Source organism: Dipodomys spectabilis, unplaced genomic scaffold (assembly GCF_019054845.1).
Source record: "Dipodomys spectabilis isolate Male_0828 unplaced genomic scaffold, ASM1905484v1 ptg000215l, whole genome shotgun sequence".
NCBI lineage: Eukaryota > Metazoa > Chordata > Mammalia > Rodentia > Heteromyidae > Dipodomys > Dipodomys spectabilis.
The window spans coordinates 9,205,196-9,215,746 of record NW_024870892.1 but is presented as its reverse complement, the minus strand read 5'-3'; the positions used below and the strand labels follow the sequence as shown (position 1 = coordinate 9,215,746).

Here is a 10,551-nt window from a genome sequence, read left to right as displayed (position 1 = left end):
GGCACGGCCGTAAAGTGGGACGACCGTCGCGCGGCGCCCTCCGCTGTCGCAAAGCGGCGCGCCCTCTGCCTAGCTTTCCTCCTGCCCCGCCCCGCGCTGTGACGTGGACGGCGCGCGCGCTCCGCGGCCCAGCCGCGCTTGCGCAGTGGTTCGCGCAGGCCGCCGCCCCCCGCTGGCCGACGCTGGCGGCGTAAGGCGCGCGGGCCCCGGAGCGGGCGCGGCGGAGCGGCGAGCCCGGCCCTCCCGCCGAACATGCCGAGGCCGGCCCCGGCGGCGCGGGAGCCGGAGCGGGGGCCCAAGCGGGCGCCGGAGCCGGAGCGCGAGTGCGCGCGGGGCCCGGAGCGGGGGACGCCGCGCTGCTGAGGCCGGCCGCCGCCACCGCCCGCGGGCCCCAGGCGGAGCGCAGGTAACGACGCGCGTGCCCGCCCGTCCAGCCGACCCAAGCCCCACCTCCACCCCACCCTCACGACCCGCCCTTCTCTCGGGACCCCAGGACTTTGGACTCCGCCACCCCCATACCTTGAGCTCCGGTTCCTGGTACCTCCCGTGACCCCTGCTCCCACGTTCGGGACCCCACCGTCCCCTAGACCCTGCCTGAACCCTGGCTCTGGAATCTGTTGACTCCCAGCCATCCCCGGCGCTGTTCTCGGGGTCCCACAGACCCTGAGGTCCGGACTCCACTCCCTCCCTCCTGAGCCCCACCCCCACATTGGGACCCTACCGCCTTTTACACCCCGCCGACCCCTTGTTCTGGATCGCGGCTGCCCCCACCGCGCTGGCCCTTTGCTTCGCACTTCCAGGCCCTGCCCCCTGTCCACCACACTCTAAACCCCACCCTGTTGACCCCCACTGGCTGACCCCACTGCCCTCCACTGACCCTTGGTCTCCAGCTCACCAGCCATGAGTTTCCTGCACCGCCGGTGCTAGAGCCCCCTCCCACCTTCATGTGTCCCTCCACTTTCCCCTCCGTTGTCCTTAGGCTTCCTCCACTCTGCCCACCTGGTGCCATGGCTTCCTGCTGTCTGGGCCTGGCTCCTCCTTCCTCTTCCAGCCCTTCCCCACGCTGGTGTACCTCCCTCCTCCCTTCGTGGTTCTGCAGCTTTTGAGAGAAAGAGTTGAAGGACTGGCGGGAAAGGGGGTCTGGTGGGGGGGACCTGTTGCGGGTGCTGTTTGGGAACTCTGGGTTGGGTTGGGTTGGTTGCGCCCTCCCCCTTCCGCTCTGGCCACCGGCTTTGTTTTCCGGAAACACAGGGATCTGGGTGGGAGGGAGGGGTGAAGTTGTCTGAGCATGCTACAAATCCCCGCCTGGCCCCTCTGCCTCAACTTTCTTGAGGGATGACTTTGTCAATAAGAGGGTGGGAGTGGAGAGACTGTTCAGGGACCGTTGCATTCTGGGCAAAGCTAGCTATGAGGGGCAACTGATTCTTATCCCACTGGCCTCCGGATGGCACTGTTTGCAGGAAGCAGCCCAGAGGGTGGTGTGTAGGTGGAGGCCAGCATTTTCTTCTGTTCCCTCTACGGTATTGCCCAGGCCTGGACTTATGTCTGCAAGTCTATCCTCCGGGGCAATACCTACTGGAGTCTTCGGTTCCCACCTCCAGGGACACATGGAACATGGTTGGTCCTGTTTTCTGCGGTGATTCTGGGAGCTGGTGGGTGTGAGATTGATGGGAAAGGTACAAAGGCCTCCCTGGTATAGGGGAAACCCAGCCACCCGCAGGGGAACTAAACTAGTAGTCAATAAAAGTTGGGGGTGGGGTTGTTCCTGTTGAGGGGGCCTCAGGAAGAGAGCAGATTATGTGAGGGCCCCACAGGTTTAAAAGGGGGAAGTTTGAGGTTGTCGCTAGTCGTTTGTTTTTGTTTTCAGCTGTGTCTCCACTAGAGCTGGGTGGTGCTGACTGATGATGTTCCCAGGCAGCACAGGAGCACTCAGGCACCAGGGCACACCTGCCTGCCCCGGGGTCTCCAGAGCACCACCGATGCTGTGTTTAGTCCCCCCCCCCCCCCATGAGGAGTTCTAATGCCTGGAGCTAATGGGAGGGGTGTGGATCGTCAAAGGGAGTCCCAGGGGATGGCCAGATCTAGGGTCTTAGAGGCCAGCTAGTGGGATGGATGGGGTAAAATATAGGAGGCACTGGCTTCCTCCTCCTTCCCTGCTAGCGCGTACACACACACACACACAACCCTGGTGAGTCGGCTGGTGGCCACAGTTGTGCCATGGGTCTAGTTGGAACTTGCCCTAATTTGTGTCAAGTGGCCTCCTGTCTGATTTGATTTTCCCAGTTCCTCTCAGGGGAAAGGGAGATGATTGTTCCTGTGGGCTCTGGACACCATTGGGAGGTTAGACTAGCCTGGCACACTCAATGATTGTTCGGCATTTTGTGCAGACAGATTTCTTTGAATTACTGATTACTTTTCTTCTCTCCTCCTTTTTAATTATACAGTAATTACCTCTGTGTTGCAAAAGGAAGTAGGTAAGGTTTTTGTAATTGAGTTTTCCTCCTTGCTTATCCCAGACTGAGGAAGCCAACATGCCAGCCATTAATTTGGGAATCAGGGCAGGTGTGTAGTATGCCAGCCAGACATGGAGCCACTCATGTTTGGGAATGTTTAGGTGTGGTGCCCACATGAGAGGCAGGAAGGCTATGCTTCAGGATAGCAGGCATTTCCCCTTGGAGTATCCATGGAGGGAAATGTGTGCCTTTGCTGCCCTTTTCTTTGTGTGGATGTGTATGGGTGTAGGTCCTATTACTTAAACTCAGGCTCTGGGCACTGTCCCTGAGCTTTTTTGCCAAGGTTTGTGCTCTATCGTCTCTTGAGTAGCTAGGGTTATAAGCCAGAGTCACTGGCAAGTAGCTTTTGCTGTTTCTTTTGAATCTCCATTGAGCAGCCATCAGCCCCTTTGATCTACCAAGACTCACTGTCCATCAAGTCTCTGATTTGTTGTGATGGGTAGGATGGGGAAGAGAGAAGGTCCTGTTGGTGTCAAGTGCTGCATAGTTTTGAGTATTTAGGAGGCATTGGACAAGTCAGTCTCTGCAAGCTGGTGACTTTTTCATATCTGGGAGGGCAGATGGGGCCCATGTGAAGGAGACCTTGGTTTGGAAATTGTGCAAGATGCAATAGCTGTAGCTTTATTCACTATTCAGCCACATGGCTGATACCTCATTAGGTTCAGTAGCCATCTCATGCTGGGCATTGGCTCTGCCAGATAGCTTTAGCTGGCTTGTGTGTACAGGCTCCCAGGTAGATGCTGTTGTTGCTTGTTGGTTTTAGGCTCACAGCAGGAAGTCACACAGACATTTCCACATACTGGAAGTCAAGCAAGGGTGTCTAAGCTGGTCTGGGAGGGTTTCTCTTTTTTTCTTTTTTTGCCATTCTGGAGCTGAACTCAGGGCCAGGGCACTGTTATTGAGCCTCTTTTTGCTCAAGGCTAGCACTCTACTACTAGAGCCCAGTGCCACTTCTGGCTTTTTTTGTTTATGTGGTACTGAGGAATTGAACCCAGGGCTTTATGCATGCTAGGCAAGCACTCTACCACTAAGCCACATTCCCAACCCTAGAAGAGTTTCTTGAGTATACAGCTAATTCCTGAGCATGGGACCTTGTGTGGCTTTTGTGAGATGGCTGCTGTATTCTGTTTACAGAGGAGCTTTGCTGACCCTTATCAGTAGAGGATGACCTGGGGTCACTGACTTCAGTCACCCATGCCGCCAGTAGGTGCTGGCAGAAACTAGGAAGGTCCTGTACTGAGAAAGCCTGGAAGTGTCTTGGATGGCCCCATTGCTCCCACCTTCTTGGTGTCTTCTCTGCTCACCACCCCCCTCTGTGTCCTTTCCAGCAACTGAGCCAAGCCAGCAATACTTCACTGTATAGGTAAACCTCCAGGAACAGCTTTGGCTTTACAGGGCCAGGGGCTGGCCTTATTCTGATACCCTGGCAGAGCTCAGTTACTCACAGGCACTGGCTAAGGTGGAGTCTACCAGCTGCTAACTGCAGAAATGCATATTCAACGTGGCAGAGACTAAGCTAATTGAGTGGGCTTGCCTTGCACCCGATCACCTCACTGGATCAGATGCTCTCTGACTGCGGATAGACTCTTTGCAGGCAGGACTTTGAGGCTGTCTCACTCATCCCTGAGCAGGGCCTGTTGTGGCTCCCATGTGCCTGTCTACTTCTAGCTTTTCTGTAGAGTGTCAGGGCTATCATAATGCCCATATGTTCTTTGTCTTTTCTATACTCTTGTCCCAGAGGATGTCATAGATGGTGGCCTCTGGGTGGCAGGAAGTCAGACAGAACCAAGTCTAGAAGCCCCCAGCCATCAGGTCTTCCCTTTTGTCTTATGTCTATTTTTGTCCCTAACAAGACTGCCAGATTTATAAGGAAGTTAGGCCCCATTAACATGGAGCACCTTTTCTTCTCTGCCAGGATCCACACATTGCCACTACTTGTTCATTCCTGTCGGGGAGTCAGTGGAACCATGCTCAGGTGAGCAGCTGAGGCCATCTGGTGTAAATTGCTCTTACGCCCATGAGACAGTGGCCAAGATGTCGTGACGTCTTGGCTCTCTCCGCTGCAGCTGCTCACAGCTCTTAAACTGTTCTTTTGGGGTGAGGGACTGCTTGCCTGAGCACCTTTTTTTTTTGGTTGTGGGTCTTGAACTCTGGGCTTTGGCACTGTCCCTGAGCTCTTCAGCTCAAGGCTAGCACTCTAGCACTCTACCACTTGAGCCACAGCACTATTTCCAGTTTTCTGGTGGTTAATTGGAGATAAGAGTCTCACAGACTCTCTTGCCCAGGCTGGCTTTGAACTATGATCCTCAGATTTCAGCCTTCTGAGTTGCTGGGATTACAGCCGTGAGCCACTGGTGCCTGGCTGCCTGAGCACTTTGAGTAACTTCTTTGCACAGGAGTTAGCTGCAGTTTAGGCTCAAGGATTGAGGTACAGTCCCTACCAGTCTGCCTTGGATCCCCTCCCCTGCATCATCCCTCAGAGGGCAGCCCAGAGCCTCCTTGAAGCCTCTTTCCTGCTGTCCAGGCCCAGGCCCTTTGGAATAGCTCAGTGCTCTAAGGTTTGAAACAGTTTTAGGTCAGTACCCTGTTAAATAAGTTCTTTCTAGCTCCTGACCACATGTTACAGGGATGAGCTGACAGGCAGACTATGAAGTCTGTTCTCCAAGCTCTCTATGGAACTTCCAGGCTTTTTGGAGAAGTACAAGTCTCTGAATGCTGTGTATGGGCCATGGTTGAACGAAGAAAGTGGGGGGAGCGTGAATGGTAGAGGCTGCCCACTGGCCAGACATGAAGATGCCTCAGCTCTTTAAGTGAGACCAAAGGGCCAAGAAGCTTCCAAGGTAAAGGTGGACAGAAGGTTACTAGGGAGTGGGCCTGTACAATGGAACCAAGAACTATCGGTTTCTTGGAGAGGTAGAGGAGGGCCAGGGCCTGCTGGAGGAAGAACCATTCTAGGCTTGTTCCTTGATGGCTCAAACTCTGCTTCCCCAGCTCCTTTGAGAAGTGAGGAGCTGAGTAGTACTGGCGCTACTTGATGGTCCTGGGTTACTATCCATGGGATGGCCTGGGGTTACCAGATGTTTAAAAGTCAGAGATAGATATAGTTGGTGACTTAGAATTTACCTTGGAATCCTAAAATAGTTGTGCCTAAAGGGATCACTCAGTTCTGGGAATTTCAGCTACTCAATACTGCCATGCCAGTTGCTGGAGGAAATTTGGACCCCTGAGGATCCCCCCTGAACTCTGGGTCTGAGCACTGTCCCTCAGTTCTTCAGCTCAAGGCTAGCGCTCTACCACTTGAGTCACAGTGCCACTTCCGGCTTTTTCTGCTTACGTGGTGCTGAGGAATCGAACCCAGGGCCTCATGCATGCAAGGCAAGCACTCTACCACTGAGCCACCTTCCCAGCTACTCCCCCCCCCCCCCCGCCCCCAATCTTTGAGACCAGATGAGAATATGGCCTTGCCTTCCTCAGGGGCCTTATATCTGAAGACCCTTAGACCTCAGATAACCCACAGTGACCCCTGTCTTTTTTTCCATCTGACTCCTCTCGGTCCTAGGTAAGATGGTGAATATGTGTGAGACTGGGCTTGGGTCCCTGGTGGCTGTGCTCATGGGGTCCCTGGGAAAGGGTGGGGGTGCTTGGTGGGCCGTGAGCTTGTTTGGGGAATTGCTGGCTGTGTTTTCTGAGCTGCTGTTGATAATGAGGTATGGCAAAGGCAGGACCAGGCACATTCTGAGTCCTACAGCTCAGTGCTAGTGGCCTCAGAGGCCTCTCGACAGCATCCCACAGGTTGCTAGTCAGTGCCATGGAGCCTTTTTGGCAGGAAGCAGTTGTTCTGTGGATCTTAATTTTTGAAAGTTAACATGGGCCTTCAGGAAGTTGAAGCTGAGAAGTCCTGGAGTTATTCATGCTCAAAAAGGCTATAAGGCTAGGTGCTGGTGGCTCACGCCTGTAGTCCTAGCTACTAAGGAGGCTGAGATCTGAAGATCACGGTTCAAAGCAGGAAAGTCGATGAGACTCTTATCTTCAATTAACCCACCAGAAAACTGGAAGTGCCTCTGTGGCTCAAGCAGTAGATCGCTCACCTTGAGCTGAAGTACGCAGGGACAACACCCAAGCCCAGAGTTCAAGCCCCACGACCAGCGCCCCCCCCCCCCCCCCCCCAGCAAAAGGCTATAAGGGGTTTACCAGAGGCCAACAGTGTGAGGGGAGCCCCTCAGAGCTGCTAGAAAAGGTGTCACACATGTCAGGGCACTTCTCCACTTCTGGGGCGGTGCCCTGGGCTTCTGAAACAGTCTGGCAGGTGGTTTACCAGTTCTTCTGCTGCCCTGAGGATTGGCCCTGCTTCTCTCCAGCTCACTAGTTTCTACAGCTTGACTACAGTAGTGACTGTGGGTGCTCACCTTGCATCCCTCTGAAATATTTGCAGACCATCCTGTCCTAAAAGCCAGAATGATTAGGGATGGGCCCATATGAGAGGAGGAATGCCTTTAGGCAGTAGCCAGTGTAATGGGTTGGTCTTTGGTCCTGCACAGAAAGGAGCTGATTCTTAGGCATCTTCCTTAACCCACATAGTCCCACTTCACCTGGTTGTTGGTCAGCTCTGGGCCCACTATTTACTGCAGCTTCATTCATGGTCCTTGTGTCACCCAACCACTTTCCCCAACTGGAGTCAGGTTTTAGTTAGCCCCTGCTAACTAACTGAACCTGTGAGAGATCTGCCTTTCCTTTATGGTTACACTGCCAGAAGGATTCCATTTTCACCCTCAGGCTCTTCCACCAGGGTGAAGTGGAATGGGACTAGTGGCTGGGACTTATCCTTGTTTGCTGGGGCTTGTCTGGCTCCCTCGGGGACTTCTTCCCACCTGTGGCTGGCCAGATGGGAGTTTCCTAACTATCTCCATTGCCCACAAAAGCTTGTCCATGGCTTGGCTCAGCTTTGCCATGAGGCTGTTTCCTACTGTGAAAGTAATTCTATTTTCTTTGTATGTATTGTGGGAAATAGGAAAAACACAAAAACATCTGCTCAGGGGCCCCAAGTTACATACATATGCATGGGGGGTGGGGTGGGCCTTAGGCTCTGTCCCTGAGCTTTTTCACTCTAGTCGTTAACTAGAGGTAAGCCTCATGGACTTTCCTGCCCCAGCAGGTTTTGAACTGAGATCCTCAGATTTCAGCCTCCTAAATAGCTAGGATTATAGGCATGAGCCACCAGAACCCAACCCATTACTCTTTGATTTACATATTTCTAGACTCTGTTGTCTGCTTGTGTCTGGTTATGTGTATATATATTTACATGTATATATGTATATGTTTCTGATCACAGATGACGTATCTTTGTGTCTTCCCACTGCCCTCTTGGGGGAGGAATTGTGAGCCAGTTGCATGAATTTGTAAATGTATCCTTTTAGCTCGTGGTCTCCCCTCAGCATTGTGTGCATTGGGCCAGGTCATTCTCTGTGGGATGTCCTGGGCGCTGCAAGATGCCAAGCAGCATCCCTGGATTCTACTCACTCCAGGCTAGGAGCCTCCTTATGTCTCCTGTCAGCCATAAATGTCCCCGATATTGTCCAATATCCCCAGGGGGGCAAAATCAGTTGAGACTCCTGGGCTAGGGAATTTCATTGACTTCAGTGTGATCTGCTAAAGCCCTAGGATTGGACGCCACACCCTGAGTGGGAGGAGAGAGGAAGGAAGGTCAGTCCCAAAAGCTGGGGTCCCCCCACCTCTTGAAATACATTCTGCTGTCTGGTGGAGGAAGGGACTAGACCCTGTTCTTCCTCCTGTGTCCCCATAATGTCACCATCCTTCCCTGTGTCTCCCTCCATTCCAGCCTCTGCATTTTTTCAATTTTTCATTATGGAAATTTTCAAGTGCTCCCAAATACAGAGAATAACATGGTGGGCTACCTCCTGTCACCAGACCCCAGAGTTACTTGCTTTCTGAATCTTACCTTTCTTTTTTTTGGGTCCGGTCATGGGGCCTGAACTCTGGGCCTGGGCACTCCTTCAGCTCAAGGCTAGCGCTCTACCACTTGAGCCACAGCACCACTTCCGGCTTTTTTCTTTTTGCTTATGTGGTGCTGAGGAATCGAACCCAGGGCCTCAGGCATGCAAGGCAAGCGCTCTACTACTGAGCCACCTTCCCAGCCCATGAATCTTACCTTTCCTTATGTCATAGTGCTCATCTGAAAGGGGTTAGCTTTTTTTTTTTTGCCAGTCCTGAGGCTCAGGGCCTGGGTACTGTCCATGAGCTTCTTTTTGATCAAGGCTAATGCTTTACCATTTTGAGCCACAGCACCACTTCTGGCTTTTTCTGAGTAGTTTATTGATGATAAGAGTCTTTATGGACTTCCCTGCTTGGGCTGGCTTTGAACCACAATGCCTGGCTGGTGGCTCTTTGTGTGTGTGTGTGTGTGTGTGTGTGTGTGTGTGTGTGTGTGTGTGTGTGTGTGTGTTAGGTGCTGAAGTCTTCTGCTCAAGTCTAACACTCTACTATTTGAGCCACAGATCCACTTTCTGTTGTTTTGTTTCTGTTTGTTTGTTTGTAGTTAATTGGAGAAAGAATCTCATGGACTTTCCTGCTTGTACTGGCTTTGGTCGACAATCCTCAGATCTCAATCTCTTGTATAGCTAGGATGACAGACATGAACTATTAGTGCCCAGCCATGATGCCTTAATGATGTAGAGCCTTCTGTGTGGCTAGTGAAGACAGGGTTCTGGGTCAATAACACCTCTTCTAAACTTTGAAGCAGTTGCATGCCTTTTAAGAGGCCACACAGATGGTTGGGACCTCTCTCCAGCTCAGCCCTGAGCAGGCTCACTTGTCACACTGGCCACATGTGTGCATCTCTTTCCAGAGTAATGGCCAGGTGTAAGAGATTTTTCCCTGTGCATCTTTAACCTGGCTGCTAAAATGAGGTCATCCATTGTGTGATGCAAGGGCCCCAGTACCAGCTACATCTGGGAGCCCATGCTGTACCCACAGGCCAGAGCCCAGCTGAGTTGTCCTCACAGTGAGACTCCTTTGCCTTCTTCACTGTGCACGTGGCCTGGCCTGCCTTTTCTTTGCTGACAGTGCTGCTGTGACAAAGTCTTATTTCTGGGACTAGCTCTCCACCAGATTGTTTCTTCAGGCAGCATCAGGGTAAGGCTTGTTGGCACCTTTTTGGGGCATAGTGTTGGCTTGACCCTGGACCTCACCTTCTCTTAAGGATAACGGTCCTTCCCTTGTGAGGTGGCATTCCTTGTGCACCTGTGTGAGTCTTGCAAGCCTCTCAGCCCCCAGGACTATATTCCATGGCCTCTCTCTTGCTTTGGTTATTCTCAGGCCCTGAGGTGGGGTTTGGGGTCTCTTTGTCTTGCTGACTCTTGAGAGTTGCAGCCTTTCTCCAACTCACCTATGAGAATCTTGCATAAGGTACCCTGATGTTGGCCTTGCCCAGGTTGTTGCATGCCTTGGATGGGGTAGGCTAAGGCTGGTCAGGGCCCTTCCTGCTTGCTTTGGTTATAAGATGTTCCTGGCTGCTGGCTTGTCAGCTACAGACTGGTTCACCTGATTCTCCAGCCAGGGTTCTTAGTGGGTGCACAGTGCAGAAGCCACATCCCAATCTGCGGCTCAAGCCTGTTGGCTTCGGGCATGAGAAATATCATTTGGTGCAGAATTGGCTGTGCCACAGCCAGGATTCATGATTGAGACCTGGTGCTTCTGAGATGGGGATTTTTCTAGCTTGTGCTCCTCAGATTGGCACTAGCTCTAGACTGGGGACTACGTTGATGATGTCAGCCCAAGGACTGTGACATCACTGAGTGGAGACACAGAAGGGATGCCAGGGCCCCAGCAGGGGGATGGCCTAGGCCCTGGCAAGATGGAGGACCCCAAAAAGAACAGGGCAGGTAAGGCACCTAAGGCTGGCTTCAGGAAAAGGGAGGTTCCCCACTTTGAATTGTGTCTTGGCCCCTGGTTTTATGTCTATTCTTTGCCTAGGCCAAGCAACCAGGTCCTCTGAGCCTCATGGAGGAAGATCTTGGACTGT

At 52.8% G+C, this 10,551-nt stretch overlaps 1 protein-coding gene across 1 annotated transcript in view; it reads left to right on the top strand.

Moving 5' to 3' along the window:
- Positions 1-303: 303 nt before the first annotated feature.
- Positions 304-10,551, top strand: part of Csnk1g2 (casein kinase 1 gamma 2) — a 29,444-nt gene continuing 19,196 nt past the window's right edge. Inside the window, exon 1 of the mRNA XM_042697082.1 lies at positions 304-406. The gene's annotated coding sequence lies outside the window, so the exon portion shown is untranslated. The remainder of the gene's footprint in view (positions 407-10,551) is intronic.